The sequence below is a fragment of the Aotus nancymaae genome, unplaced genomic scaffold (assembly GCF_030222135.1).
Source record: "Aotus nancymaae isolate 86718 unplaced genomic scaffold, 86718_ANA_hifiasm-v0.15.2.pri h1tg000036l, whole genome shotgun sequence".
NCBI classification, from domain to species: Eukaryota; Metazoa; Chordata; class Mammalia; order Primates; family Aotidae; genus Aotus; species Aotus nancymaae.
The window spans coordinates 68,453,020-68,467,696 of NW_026988450.1; the positions used below are offsets into that span (position 1 = coordinate 68,453,020).

General features: G+C 44.3%; 1 protein-coding gene and 1 pseudogene across 1 annotated transcript in view; one reads left to right on the forward strand and one right to left on the reverse strand.

The window, feature by feature from the left end:
* Nucleotides 1–14,677, forward strand: part of DEPTOR (DEP domain containing MTOR interacting protein) — a 181,657-nt gene that overhangs the window by 152,990 nt on the left and 13,990 nt on the right. The window lies entirely within an intron of this gene.
* Nucleotides 5,323–6,176, reverse strand: LOC105726862 (small ribosomal subunit protein uS5-like; annotated as a pseudogene).

The window sequence follows — 14,677 nt, forward strand, 5'->3', positions numbered from 1 at the left end:
TGCCTTGGTCTCCCAAAGTGCTGGGATTACAGGTGTGAGCCACTGCACCCAGCTGCATTTGCACAATTTCATGTTGTTAATGGATTATCTGAAACTTATCCAGGATCCCAGGATAAAAATCCCCCAAACCTAGCATCCTAATTTTTTTTTGTTTTTGAGATGGAGTTTTGCTCTTGTTGCCCAGGCTGGAGTACAATGGTGTGATCTTGGCTCACTGCAACCTCCACCTTCCAGGTTCAAGAGATTTTCTTGCCTCTGCCTCCCAAGTAGCAGGGATTACAGGCACCTGCCATCATGCCCAGCTCATTTTGTTTTTTGTATTTTTAATAGAGATGGGATTTTTATCATGTTGGCCAGCCTGGTTTCAAACTCCTGACCTTAAGTGATCCACCCACCTTGGCCTCCCAAAGTGCTGGGATTACAGACATGAGCCAACTCACCCAGCCCCTCCAAATCTTAAAAACAGTTTTTAAAAATAAAATATTGCACCCAGGTGGGGTGGTTCATGCCGGTAATCCCAGCACTTTGAGAGGCCGAGGCAGGTGGATCACCTGAGATCAGGAATTCAAGACCAGCCTGACCAATGTGATGGAACCCTGTCTCTACTAAAAATACAAAAATTAGCCAGGAGTGGTAGCATGCGCCTGTAATCCCAGCTACTTGGCAGGCTGAGACAGGAGAATCACTTGAGCTCAGGAGGCGGAGGTTGCAGCGAGCGGAGATTGTGCCATTGCACTCCAGCCTGGGCAACAAGAGCGAAACTCCGTCTTAAAAAAAAAAAAAAAAAGAAATCAAATATTGCTCATGCACTCATCTTGGTTATTTTGAATCATTATACCTGTGCCATGTGACACGCAGACACCTGGCCTGTCTAACTGCTGATGTGAAACACAGCTCCTGTTGCATGTACCATACCTAGTGAGGGTACCCATGAACAGCTTTGATCTTCTGCCGTAGAAAGCCTCTACTGTTCTCTTTGAGCAATGGAGACTTTTTTAAGGAACAGGAAAATATCCTTCATCCTGTCCCGAGGAAAGTTCAAGGAGGGCAATAATCTTATTAATTCAAATATGCTTTGAGTCTTGAGTTTTATTTTATTTTATTTATTATTTATTTTTTGAGACGGAGTCTCACACTGTTACCCAGGCTGGAATGCAGAGGGCATCTCTGCTCACTGCAACCTCCACCTCCTGGGTTCAAGCGATTCTCCTGTCTCAGCCTCTCCAGTAGCTGGGATTACAGGCGCACACCACCACACCCGGCTAATTTTTGTATTTTTAGTAGAGACGGATTTTCATCATGTTGATCAGGCTGGTCTCGGACTCCTGACCTCAGGTGATCCACAGGTGAGAGCCACCATGCCCGGCGGAGTTTTAAAATATGGATTTTTTTTCTGCTGAAAAGAAAACATTTACTTCTCCCCACCCCTCCTCATAATACCTAGACCCATATCCACTCCGTTTTGGCAGGAGTTTGTGCTGACTGATGAAAAGTTCACAGAGCAGGGTGTTAAATGGCCTTTACTGTTGTGATGGAGAGAGTGCAGAATGCCAGCCGTCTGCATAGGGAGGCCCAGAGACCCCTCTGCATCTCTGAGGAGAAAGCTGTCTTTATTATGGCCACATGTGGCCAGCTATGTAATCACTAGGGCCTTAGCTGCCCTGTGTTCTGGGCAGGGTGACTGCCTGCATCTACCCACAGCTGGGTTAATGAGATCAAGTTTCACTTTCTAGAGCCAGAGTAATCAGGACCAGGCACAAAGCATATCCTCGTAAGCCGGGAGGTGCATGGGTGTCCCCTGCCTTGGCCAAGCCGGGGGAGGCCAAATACCATGGCGGACACTTGTCTGCATAAGCTGGAATCCTGGGCTGTGATGTATCTGTGGAGCAAATGTCCTTTCTCTTCAATTGTTTCTGATATTGTGGAAATAGGATATGTATGGAAAGAAATTACTAGAAGTACATGTTTGAATGTTTAGGGCAGGGACACTACTCTGTCTGATACTACAATGGAGGGTGCACATCATTATACATTTGCCCAGAGCCATAGCATGTGCAACACCAAGAGTGACCCCAGTGTAAACCGTAGACTTTGGGTGATAATGATGTATTGAGTAGGTTCATCAATTTTTTTTGTTGGCGGGGGTGGGGTCTCACTCTGTTGCCCAGGCTGGAGTGCAGTGGTGTGATCTCGGCTCACTGCAAACTCCGCCTCCCGGTTTCAAGCGATTCTCATGTCTCAGCCTCCCCGGTAGCTAGGATAACAGGTGCACCACCACGCCCGGCTAATTTTCGTATTTTTAGTAGAGATGAGGTTTCACCATGTTGTCTAGGATGATCTCTAACTCCTGACCTCAAGTGATGTGCCCACCTTGACCTCGAAAAGTGCTGAGATTACAGGGATAAGCTGCCATACCCAGCCTCATCGATTTTTTTTTGTTGTTGAGGCAGGGTCTCACATTGTCACACAGGCTAGATTGTGGTGGCTTGATGTGGGCTCACTGCAACCTCCGTTCATCAGTGGTAACAAATGTACCACTCAGGTGGGCATTGTTGATAATGGGAGACACTCTGCCTATGTGGAGCAGCAGGCATATGGAAAGTCCTATAGCTTCCTCTCAATTTTGCTATGAACCTAAAACTATCTTTAAAAATAAAGTTTATTTTAAAAATACTAGTGAGGCATGGTGACTCATGTCTGTGATCCCAGCACTTTGGGGGGCCAACGAGGGAGGATCACTTGAGCCTCAGGAGTTTGAGACCAACCTGGACAACATAGTGAGACCCCCATCTCTACAAAAAATTATTTTTAAAGACCGGGCATGGTGGCTTACGCCTATAATCCCAGCACTTTGGGAAGCCAAGGCGGATAGATCACCTGAGGCCAGGAGTTCAAGGGCAGGCTAGGCAACGTGGTAAAAACCCGTCTCTCCTAAAAATACAAAAATTAGCCAGGTGTGGTGCTGTTAACCTGTAATCACAGCTACTCAGGAAGCTGAGGCAGAAGAATCGCTTGAACCTGGGAGGCAGAGGTTGCAGTGAGCAGAGATTACACCACTGCACTCCAATCTGGGCAACACAGCGAGACTCCATCTCAAAAAAAAAATTTTTTTTTGGCCAGATGTGGTGGCTCATGCTTGTAATCCCAGCACTTTGGGAGGCCGAGACGGGTGGATCACCTGAGGTCAGGAGTTCGAGACTAGCCTGACTAACATAGTGAAACCCCGTCTCATTGAAAAAAAAAAAAAATTAAATGCATTACATCCTGCTGTAAGGATTTTAGGCCTATGTCTCCCATTTTATCCATTACTTCCCAAAGCTGACTGTACCCCATGCCTCCTCAGAGCTCCTGCCCATCCCATCCCGGACACCAGTGCCAGCACATCTCGTCAACACAGTGATGGCTCTAAGTCTCTACTTATCTTTGCCTTAAACTTACTTCTCCTGTTAGTCCCCTCCCCTATTTCCGTCATTGCCAACACTTTTCTTCAAATTAGCCATGATACTGGGAGCTCCCTTGTCTCCTCAGCCTCCCTGCTCAAACCTGGGGAGCTTCCATTTTTATGCCTCCTTTGAATTTCCAGTGCTGTGACTTGAGTTCTGGCTCTTTCATGCTCTGTCTCAAGCTTGGGGAATGAGTCCTTTTTTTACCAGTCTGGGAAAAGGAAAGGGTCTGATTGTGAGCAGAAGCTTCTCCCTGTTAGCAGGGCTGGCGGTTGGGATGAAGAGCTGAACGAAGAATGTGGGAGACTGAGAACAAGTTGGAAACTAACAGCACTTCCGCTGTTTACCTCCTAAAACTCCACCTCCACCTCCCGGGTTCAAGCAATTCTCTTGCCTCAGCCTCCTGAGTAGCTGGGATTACAGGCACACACCACCACACTTGGCTAATTTTTTTATTTTTACTACAGACAGTGTTTCACCATGTTGGTCAGGCTGGCCTCAAACTCTTGACCTCAGGTGATCTACCCACCTTGGCCTCCCAAAGTGCTGGAATTATAGGCAGGAGCCACCAGCCTGGCCTGGATATGGAATTTTTTAATGTACATCTGGAGTTGAGGTTATTTCTACTGTTCTCTCTAAGCAGAAACCATCTCTATTTTGCTTCCTCTGACTCCTTGGGGTAGATACCCAAAATGGATGAAGTATTTGAGATAAGAGTCCTCTGTTCAGGATTTTTTTCTCCAGATCTCTAAAAAGAACTGATTATAGCATACCCTAGCTGTGCACACAATATGGCTTATTTCAGCTACTTTATGAAAAGACAAAAGAGCTATGACCAAGCTGAATCTGGCTGTCTGGAGAACTATCCTGGAAGCACTTTTTTTTTTTTCCTCTCTGAGACAGTCTCACTCCGTTGCCCAGGCTGGAAAGCAGTGGTGCAGTCTCGGCTCACCGCTACCTCCACCTCTTGGGTTCAAGTGATTCTCGTGCCTCAGCCTCCCTAGTAGCTGGGATTACAGATATGTGTCACCATGCCCAGCTAATTTTTGTATTTTTAGTAGAGATGGGGCTTCACCATATTGGTGAGGCTGGTCTTGCACTCCTGACCTCATGCGATCCACCCGCCTTGGCCTCCCAAAGTGCTGGGATTACAGGTGTGAGTCACAGTGTCTGGCCCCTGGAAGCATTTTTGAATGTTCAGAATGGAAGTCAGTTTTCCGGCATTAGCCTATAAATTAATCACTTTTTCGGGCATAACGTCTTTTTAAAGGAGTTTGGTTCTGGTTAAGAATCTAGTGGTTTAGCATTTAAAGTAAACATTCACAGGCATGGGTATAGTCTAACCGAGAGGGTAGACTGCTTAATACAACTTAATGTCTGGTATATTCTACAGGAGTAGAGGGAGAAAGGAATCAGTTTTTGTTGTGCATTAGGCTGGGCACTGTGCTAGTTGATTAATATGTGGGATCTCCTCTAACGTTTGTCACAGCTTTATAAGCTGGATATGAGATATATTTTATTATTTTATTTTATTTTTTGAGATGAAGCCTCACTGTTGCCCAGGCTGGAGTGCAGTGGTATGATTGGATCACTGCAGCCCCTGCCTCCCAAGTTCAAGTGATTCTTATGCCTCAGCCTCCCAAGTAGCTGGGATTACCTATGCCTGCCACCATGCCTGACTAATTTTTGTATTTTTAGTAGAGATGGGGTTTCACCATGTTGCCTAGGCTGGTCTCAAACTCCTGGCCTCAAGTGATCCACCTGCCTTGGCCTCCCAAAGTCCTAGGATTACAGGTGTGAGCCACTGTGCCTAGCTGTGAGCCATATATATATATATATTTTCAGGGTTAATTCACTTAATTTTTCTTGTATAAAAACCCTATGTCGTAGTTACAGCTGGAGCCTGGGTCCTCTGCACAGAGACTCTGGTATGAGTCTTGACGAGGTGGTAAGTGAATTTTGGGATAAGGTAGCTATAGGTCTTAGAGATGGCATCAAAGGTGGCCTTGGCAAAGTTACCCAGGGTGGCAGTGCAGCCTCTGGTTGAGGTGTAGCAGTCATCGATACCAGCCATCATGAGCAGCTTCTTGGGCACAGGCACCGAGATGATGCCAGTGCCCCTGGGTCCGGGGATGAGACGCGCCAGCACAGAGCCGCAGTGGCCTGTCACCTTGCAAGGGACAGTGTGGGGCTTGCCGATCTTGTTCCCCCGGTAGCTTCTATACGCAGGAACAATGAAGAGCTTAGTCAGGATGACGATGGCCCTGTGGATGGCAGTGGCCACCTCCTTGGAGCACTTAACACCCACGCCACTGTCGCCATTGTAGTCCCCAATAGCAACAAACGCCTTGAACCTGGTGTGCTGGCCAGCACAGGTCAGCTTCTGCACCCGCATAATCTTCAAAACTTTGTCCTTGAGAGAGGCCCCCAGGAAGAAGTCGATGATCTCAGATTCCTTGATGGGCAGGGAGAAGAGATTGATCTTTTCCAGGGACCTGATCTTCATGTCTTTGACCAGATAGCCCAGCATGGTGACGGGCATCCACTCCTTATCTTTGGCCTTGCCTCTGTGAGCTCCACGGCCTCAGCTCCAGCCACGTCCATGGCCGTGACCCTGGTCCCTGATGGCACTACAGAAATATCTGAGGAAGCCACCACACCACAGTTCCCCCATCCCAGGGCCCCCAGGTCCTCTGCCCCCCACCACACCCCCACACCGGCATCATCCGCCATTTGGTGTTTTCTCAGAGTAGAAGCTGTGAGCTCTATTTTATAGTTGAGGCTGAAAGAGTTTGAGTCAGCCTCTTGTTGTGTAACTACATGGCAGAGCCAGAAGCCAAGCTAGCCCTGGTCTATCTGGCTCCAGAGCCCTTGGTCTTTCCATTACACCACAGTGCCCTTCAAATACCTGAAATTATCTGACTTTTCTGATCCTCAGTTTTCCATCTAGCCTATTGATAATCCTTTTATTTTTCCCACCAAAACACTACCAACAAGATAGTGGTATAACTGTGTATCTCTGCAAAGCATGTACACACACACACACACACACACACACTGTATTCTTAGCTGAGATCAGAGCAGCGCCACCTTGGAGGAAGAATAAGGCAAGTGGGATGTGTTGACTCACCCTTACAGGTTAGATAATGTCACCAGCACATCCTAAATCACCCCTTACAAATGAAATATAAATATGAAAAATCCATTGCATTTATAAAAACAAAGCTGTAATGTGATTAGTTGCATAATTATAACTTTATTTATGTTTTGAGACAGAGTCTTGCTCTGTCACTCAAGCTGGAGTGCAGTGGCACAATCTTAGCTCATTGCAACCTCCACTTCCTAGGTTCAAGCTGTTCTCCTGCCTCAGCCTCCAAAGTAGCTGGGATTACAGGTGCTCGCCAACATGCCTGGCTAATTGTTTTGTATTTTTAATAGAGACGAGGTTTCACCATGTTGGCCAGGCTGGTTTCAAACTCCTGACCTCAAGTGATCCACCTGCCTCAGCCTCCCAAAATGCTATGATTGCAGGAGTGAGCCACTGTGCCCAGCCATGATTATTAACTTTATACTGCATCTTGTTTAGTACTTGATCTTTTAAAATTGTTGTTATATTAATTTTGCATCTTTGGCATAATCTAGAAAAAAGAAATAATTTCTGGGTGTTAAGTAGTTATTAAGAAACATTTATTAAAGCCAAACAGATAATTGGGCAAAAGATTCTTATGGAGGAAAAAACTGGGGATCAGGAGGAAGTTCGTCCTTGTGGAACCTCTTTCCTCTTTGTATAAGCTTGTGTGGGAGTGATATACGTGTTAAGACTGTGTCTCTTGGCAGGCGCAGTGGCTCATGTGCCCGAGGCGGGCAGATCACTTGAATCCAGGAATTTAAGAACAAGCCTGGGCAACATGGTAAAACCCTGTCTCTACAAAATATACAAAAAAATTAGCCAGTCGTGGTGGTGCATGCCTGTAGTCCCAGCTCTTTGGGAGGCTGAGGTAGGAGGATCACTTGAACCTGGGAGGTGGAGGATACAGTGAGCTGAGATGGCACTACTGCACTCTCCACTCTAGCCTGTGTGACAGAGTGAGACCCTGCCTCAAACAAACAAAAGAATGTGTCTCTTGCAGTTGGAACCCCTCCCTCCCATCCCATTTGAAATTAGAGGGTAATCTAAAGAACTTCCTGTAAAGCAAATGTGGTATAGGGGTTAGGAATGTAAGAGTGAGAATTTGTTCTTAGGTGTCAGATCCTTCAGTAGTAGAGGAGGAAGTCCACAGAATCTTGTGGTTATAGCTTGTAAATGTTGCTTCTTTTCAGCAACTGGAGTGCAGTGGCGCAATCTTCATTCACTGCAACCTCTGCCTCCCAGGTTCAAGCGATTCTCATGCCTCAGCCTTCCAAGTAGCTGAGATTACAGGTGCCCTCCACCATGCCCGGCTAACTTTTGTATTTTTAATAGAGATGGTGTTTTGCCATGTTGGCCAGGCTGGTTTTGAACTCCTGATCTCAGGTGGTCCGCCCACCTTGGCTTCCCAAAGTGCTGGGATTATGGGCGTGAGCCACTGTGCCTGGCCCTGCAACTGAACACTTATAGTATGCCGTCTGTCCTTAACGCAATCGGCCCTTGGAATTGTGACACCTCCTAGAGCTGTCACAAGCTGCTGATGGAAAGGTAACATGAGCCATCAGTGTCAGTCACAAATTCTCTGCACAGCCTGATCTATGCCTCTAGAGAGAATTCCCAGGAAGGCAAGTTTTTGCCCTAGCTTTGGGAATCCAGGAAATATGAACTGAACCAGGGTTCCCTATACCTCCCTTCTTTTATGTATACCACCATCACCCTGTGATTAACCCAGTCTGCTGAGCAGAGCGGACCAAGAGGAAGCCTAGATCTTAAAAAGAGCTTTGATTGATTTAGGGTGAACGGGGGCAGATTCTGTGTGAGACCAGCAGGCACTTCGAATTTCTCAATTTGAAACAAAAATGCTTTAATGCTTACTTATTGTTGTTTGATTGTGAAAGATAGTCATTCTTACATATGGTTGGCTTTCTTTAAAGGCCAATTACACAGTCTGTCCTTTGGGGGCACCGCATAGCCCTCTAGCATGCTTAAAATGCGTAAAGCTTAGAAGACTGGTTCACTGGAGAGGATGCTGTGTTTGTCCAAGAACTGGATCCCTGCCTCCTCCCACACAGTCACTCTCCAGCCAGTTGCATCCTTGGCGGAGAAATTTATGGGGCTGAACATACAGCTGCAAGTTTTCTTCTCTTCTACTTTTTTTTTTTTCTTCCGAGAACAGTGTTCTGCTGTCAGGGCCGTGTGCACTAGACACAAACACATAACTTATTTATTGCAGCAGTATCCAAAACTCCTAAGTAGTATCCTTGCTGAATGTGAATGTTTTTATGAATACGAAACATTCTAAAGATGTAAGGAATTCCTCGATACCAGCAGATCTTGACTCAGTTTATATCTCTGTCTAATGTTTTAATGAAAGACCATCTGAGAGTCTAGTTACACTGCACAGCTGTTTTAGTTCTAAAGCAACTTCGTTAATGTGGATGACTTACGGTCAGGACCAGAGACTCCTTAACAGAATTTGATGGCTCTGTTTCCCTTAAAAGTATGCTGATTGTTTATAGTGGCTTCTGGATTCTCTCTCCATGGGGAGTTCTCTTAGATTGGAGCAGATTCCCTCTCATACCCTATGGGTTTTTGTTTGTTTTGTTTTTATTTGAATATTTCCTTTCTGATCTGAATGAATAACATCATATTAACGTCTATTGCCATTTCCAAGAGAGAATCCCAACTGGCTTTTTTGGGTATGGACCCATGCAATGATTTGTATCCCTTTCAATAATCTACATTCTTTTGGCCATGTGGGAGAACAGGGATTGTACATGGGGAGAGATGGAAGAGGAAACCAATATATATTTAACATTCAGTGGTAATAAACACTGAGATTAGTACTTAATTAGAGTTAATCCTCATAATAAACTTGATTCCCATTTTACAGATGAGTTAATTATGACTCAGAGAATTTCTAACTTGTCCAAAGTCATACAACTAATAAGTTGTAAAGGTAAGAATTAAAGCAATTTTTTATTGAACTATATAGAAAATGTACAAATTATTTATATACATCTCCAGTTATTACAAAGTGAACTGCTATTGTAACCATTACCAAGAAATTCTAAGGCCATAGGTTATTTGTATACCCTTGAACTTTATATAAATTAATCATGCTATAGTTATAGTATGGAGTACATATGTAGGAGTGGAATTGCTAGTCATGTGTTATGCATATGTATTATATATCTAGAGTGATCTTCTGCCTAGCTGTCCTATGCTTTATTGAAAGTGGGACCAAACTATTATTGTCAAAATACTTGTTTATCTCTTGGATTCTGTGAGTTTTGTTTCATGTAATTTAAGGCTTTGTTGGGTGCATGTATGTTTTTAATTTTCATATCCGTCTCATGGATTGGACCTTTTATCGTTATGAAACATTTCTTTTCTGCAGCTGCCTTTATATGGTGTTTAGTTTCTGGATTTTCAACTCTGTTGTATTTGTCCATTTGTCCATACCAATACTACACTGTCCTAAAAGAATATGGGTTTATGATATGTCTTTTAGCTTTTTTCTTCATTTGTTCATATACCTAAAACACATATGGGCATGAGAGAGACTCCCATCTTATATTCTTTCATTTGTACTGTTCTGAACCTCAGTTTACATATCCAAGAAGAGTGATTCCTTTACAAATTTAATATAAGCGCCAGGCACGGTGGCTCATGCCTGTAATCCCAGCACTTTGGGAGGCAAAGGTGGGTGGATCACGACATCAGGAGTTCGAGACCAGCCGGACCAACATGGTGAAACCCTGCCTCTACTAAAAAAAAAAAATTAGCCCGGTGTGGTGACACATGCCTGTAATCCCAGCTACTCAGGAGGCTGAGGCAGGAGAATCACTTGAACCCGGGAGGTGGAGGTTGTCGTGAGCTGAGATCACACCACCACACTCCAGCCTGGGCAACAAGAGAGACTCCATCTAAAAAAAAAAAAAAAAACAAAAAAAAAAACAAATATAAGCAAATGGCTGCTCTAGTTCTTGTAAACAGTAAACCAAAATTGCTGGTTGTTGTTAGTAGTAAATGAATTTTTCAATCACTAATAAGTAGAATTTATTTTTTCACATAAAATTTAAGGACAGAAATATACTTTTGTTTTTGAGACAGGGCCTCACTGTGTTGCCCAGGCTGGGTTGCCCAGGCTGGAGTGCAGTGGCGTGATATTGGCTCACTGCAGCCTCTGCCTCCCAGATTTAAGTGAGACTCGTGTCTCAGCCTCCTGAGTAGCTGGCGAGTAGCAGGGATTATAGGTGCGTACCACCATGCCTGGCTGACTTTTTTATTTGTAGTAGAAATGGGGTTTCACCATGTTGTCCAGGCTGGTCTCAAACTCCTGGCCTCAAATGATCCACTTGCCTCAGCCTCCCAAAGTACTGGGATTACAGGTGTGAGCCACCGCACCCAGCCATGAACTGAAATATATTTTAAAGTTCCTAATAAGTATATATTTTTTTCTGCCCAATTTATCATATGGAGAATGAGCATTTTGAAAAGTGAAGTTGCATGTTCACAGCAACTCAGCTCATGAAGTGAAGTCCAGGGCAGAAAGGAGAACTTACCTCCAGACCCCTCCAATGTTTTCTTCATTACCCTACACTTGACTTTAGCCTTGGGGGAACCATCACTGGGGCGGGAAGAAGGAAGGCAATGAGAGGATCCCTGAAGACAAACTTCTTAAGGAATTCATTTTTACTGTGGTTATGCCAAACTTTCTAGGCAAGTGAAGGGTGCTCCCCCACACTGAACATGGTAACATTCATGCTGTGTCGATCACCTGCTTCCGAATTTCTCACCCACCTACAGAAGACAGATGGTAAATTATTTCATCATCTGCTGTCCTGTTTCTATTATGAAGCAAAGATTCAACAGCAACAAAGAAGGAATGTGAGTGGAATTGGTCATGTCAGTTAAAGCCAGAGATTAGGTGATGCCATCGATCCCTGTGACGAATGGTGTGTCGGGCGATTTTGCTGGTTGAAGCACTATTACCATGGGTAATTATACCCTTGATATTTGTGTGACATCTTTCCTCCTAGAATCTTTAAATTCTTCATCCAGGAGTCACTAATCTTCACCTTATTATTACATCCTAGTGTCACTCTAGCAGAAGAATGGGGCTGCCAACAGGGAGAGGGACCTTCCTCCTTCTCCTCCAGGTTGTAATAAACATGGTTATTTGTTATTTGAACTCTGGTTGAAGGTAAGACCCTATATGCTTCTGTCAGATATGGCCCATGCGTAAAGATTAGGCCAGGTTATTGTTCAAAGAGTGAAAATGCCCCTATCACATTCTCCATCATTTTCTTCCGTCTATAAAGATGTTGGCAATGGTGGTGATGATGATGATTATCAAGTGAGCATTATTCCATTTTCAGGCATGGTGGAAGGAAAAGTCAAATACAATGTTCTTAAGAAATTTGGCTGGGCCTGGTGGCTCATGTCTATAATCCTAGGAGTTTGGGAGGCTGAGGCAGGTGGATCACTTGAGGCCAGGAATTTGAGACCAGCCTGGGCAACATGGTGAAACCCTGTCTCTACTAAAATACAAAAACAATTAGCCAGACGTGGTGGTGTGCACCTGTAGTCCGAGCTACTAGGGAGGCTAAGGCAAGAGAATTGCTTGAACCCAGGAGGCAGAGGTTGCAGTGAGCCGAGATCCCACCACTGCATTCCAGCCTGGGTGACAGAGTGAGACTCTGTCAAAAAGAAAGAAAGAAAGAGAGAGAGAAAGAGAAAGAGAAGGAAGGAAGGAAGGAAAGAAAGAAAAAGGAAAAAGAGAGAGAAAGAAAGAAAGAAAGAAAAGAAAGAAGGAAGGAAAGAAAGAAAGAGAGAGAGAGAGAAGAAATTCACTATAGGCTGGCACAATGGCTCACACCTGTAATCCCAGTACTTGGAAAGCCAAGGCAGGTGGATTGCCTGAGCTTAGGAGTTCAAGAGCAGCCTGGGAAACATGGCAAAACCCTGTCTCTACAAAAATTAGCTGGGCATGATGACACGTGTCTGTGGTCCCAGATACTCAGGAGGCGGAGGTGGGATGATATGGCTTAAACCTGGAAGGCAGAAGTTTCAGTGAGCCAAGATCACAGCTCTGCACTCCACCCATGCGACAGAGAAAAAAAAAGGAAGGAAGGAAGGAGAAAGGAGGGAGGGAGGAAGGAAGGAAGGAAGGATCAAAGGAGGGAGGAAGGAAGGAAGGAGAAAGGAGGAAGGAAGGAAGGAAGGAAGGAAGGAAGGAAGGAAAGAAATGTAAGAGGTGCTTAGACACCAGGCCAAGATGCTCATCTATGTGGTGTCTGTGCCAGTTTGGGGGAAGCTGATTATTCATTGCTCAGGGGCAGAGCAGCCTAGGTCTTAAGTGTACAAGTTTGGAATCAGATCCTGGTTTCACCACTTACTAGCTCCATGAACTTGGGCCAATTACTTTACTTTTCTGAATCTACATCCTCAATCGTGAGATGGAAATAAAAATAATAGGACCTGCATTGGGAATTTTTAATGAAATTACACATGGAAAGAGTTTGGGGAAATTGTTAGATGTTCTTATTAACTATTATATCCCTGCCCATGCTGACTGGCAAGTTGAGACCTGAGAGGCAGTCTGGGGACATGAACTGCTATGGTCTGAATGTTTATGTCTCTTCCACATCAGTATGTTAAAATCCTACCTCTCAAAGTGATCAGGTATTAGAAGGCAGGGCCTGTAGGAAATGATTCTGTCATTGGGTCAGAGCCCTCATGAATGGGATTAGTGCCCTTATGAAAGCAGCGGGAAAGAGATTCTTTGCCCCTTCTACCATATGAGGACATAGAAGGTGCCATCTGTGAAGAAGCAGGCCTCACCAGACACCTGCCACCGCCTTGATATTGGACTTAACCAAGATGCAGAAATGGGAGAAGTAAATATTTATTGTTCATAAGCCACTCAGTTTATGGTATCTAACGTTTGCTGTAGCAGCCTAAACAGATGAAGACATGGACGGACCCAATGGCTAGGCTTCCTCAGGTATAGGCAACAGAGAGGAGAAACAACAGATTCTAAGAAGATAGTGCTTTATCTAAATGTGTATGACATTGCTTTCACAATCTGATATTATGTTATAAAAACCAGATGTATGATTTGGAGCAAAGGTTAAGGAAATAAGGAAATGGGAACAATCAAAAGAATAACTTTTTTTCTAAAATCTAAATTTCAACAGCTTTCAAATATTTCTTACACTGCTCATGACTTTTGTTGCTCTGCTTCACTCTCGGCCTTTTTCTTTTTGGTGTTTCAGCTGCCAAAAAGCCTGAGTCTTTATTCTCAGGAGGTCTGATTATTATCTCTGATGATGGTTCTAAGCTTAGTCATTTTTGTCCATCATTATTATTATTGGTTTTGAAGCTTAAAAAATAGCAAAATTTGACTCTAAAAATGAAACAGACTTTAGGCAAGCATTAATTTTATTGTTTTGTTTGTTTGTGTTTTTTTTTTGAGATGGAATCTTGTTCTGTTGCCCAGGCCGGAGTGCAGTGGCACAATCTCGGCTCAGTCTTGATTGAGTCTCTGCCTCTCAGGTTCAAGCGATTCTCATGTCTTAGCCTCCCAAGTAGCTGGGATTAGAGACGCCCACTACCATGCCTGGCTAATTTGTGTATTTTGAGTAGAGATAGGGTTTCACCATGTTGGCCAGGCTGGTCTCAAACTCCTGACCCCAAGTGATCCGCCTGCCTCGGGCTCCCAAAGTTTGGAATTACGGGCATGAGCCACCACCCCTGATCTTTAGGCAAGTAATAATTTTAATAACGAAAACATCAGCCTTCTTCTTGCATGAGGCAGTTACTGCTCATGGTCAAAGTATACTCTATTATAATACAAACAGGTATGGGGTAAGCATTTCAACTGACTTTTGGTAGAAAAAATCCTAGCAGATAATTAACAGCACTGTTTCTCAATGTAGTTCTGTACCAAAATCACCTGATATGTTCCATGAAATTGTAAATCTTGGGACACACCTCCAGAAGGTCTGATTTGGTAGGTCTTGGGTGAGATCTGAGACTTCATACTTAGAACGAGATCCCAAAGGTGACTCATATTTACGCTATGGTTTGAGAGTCACCT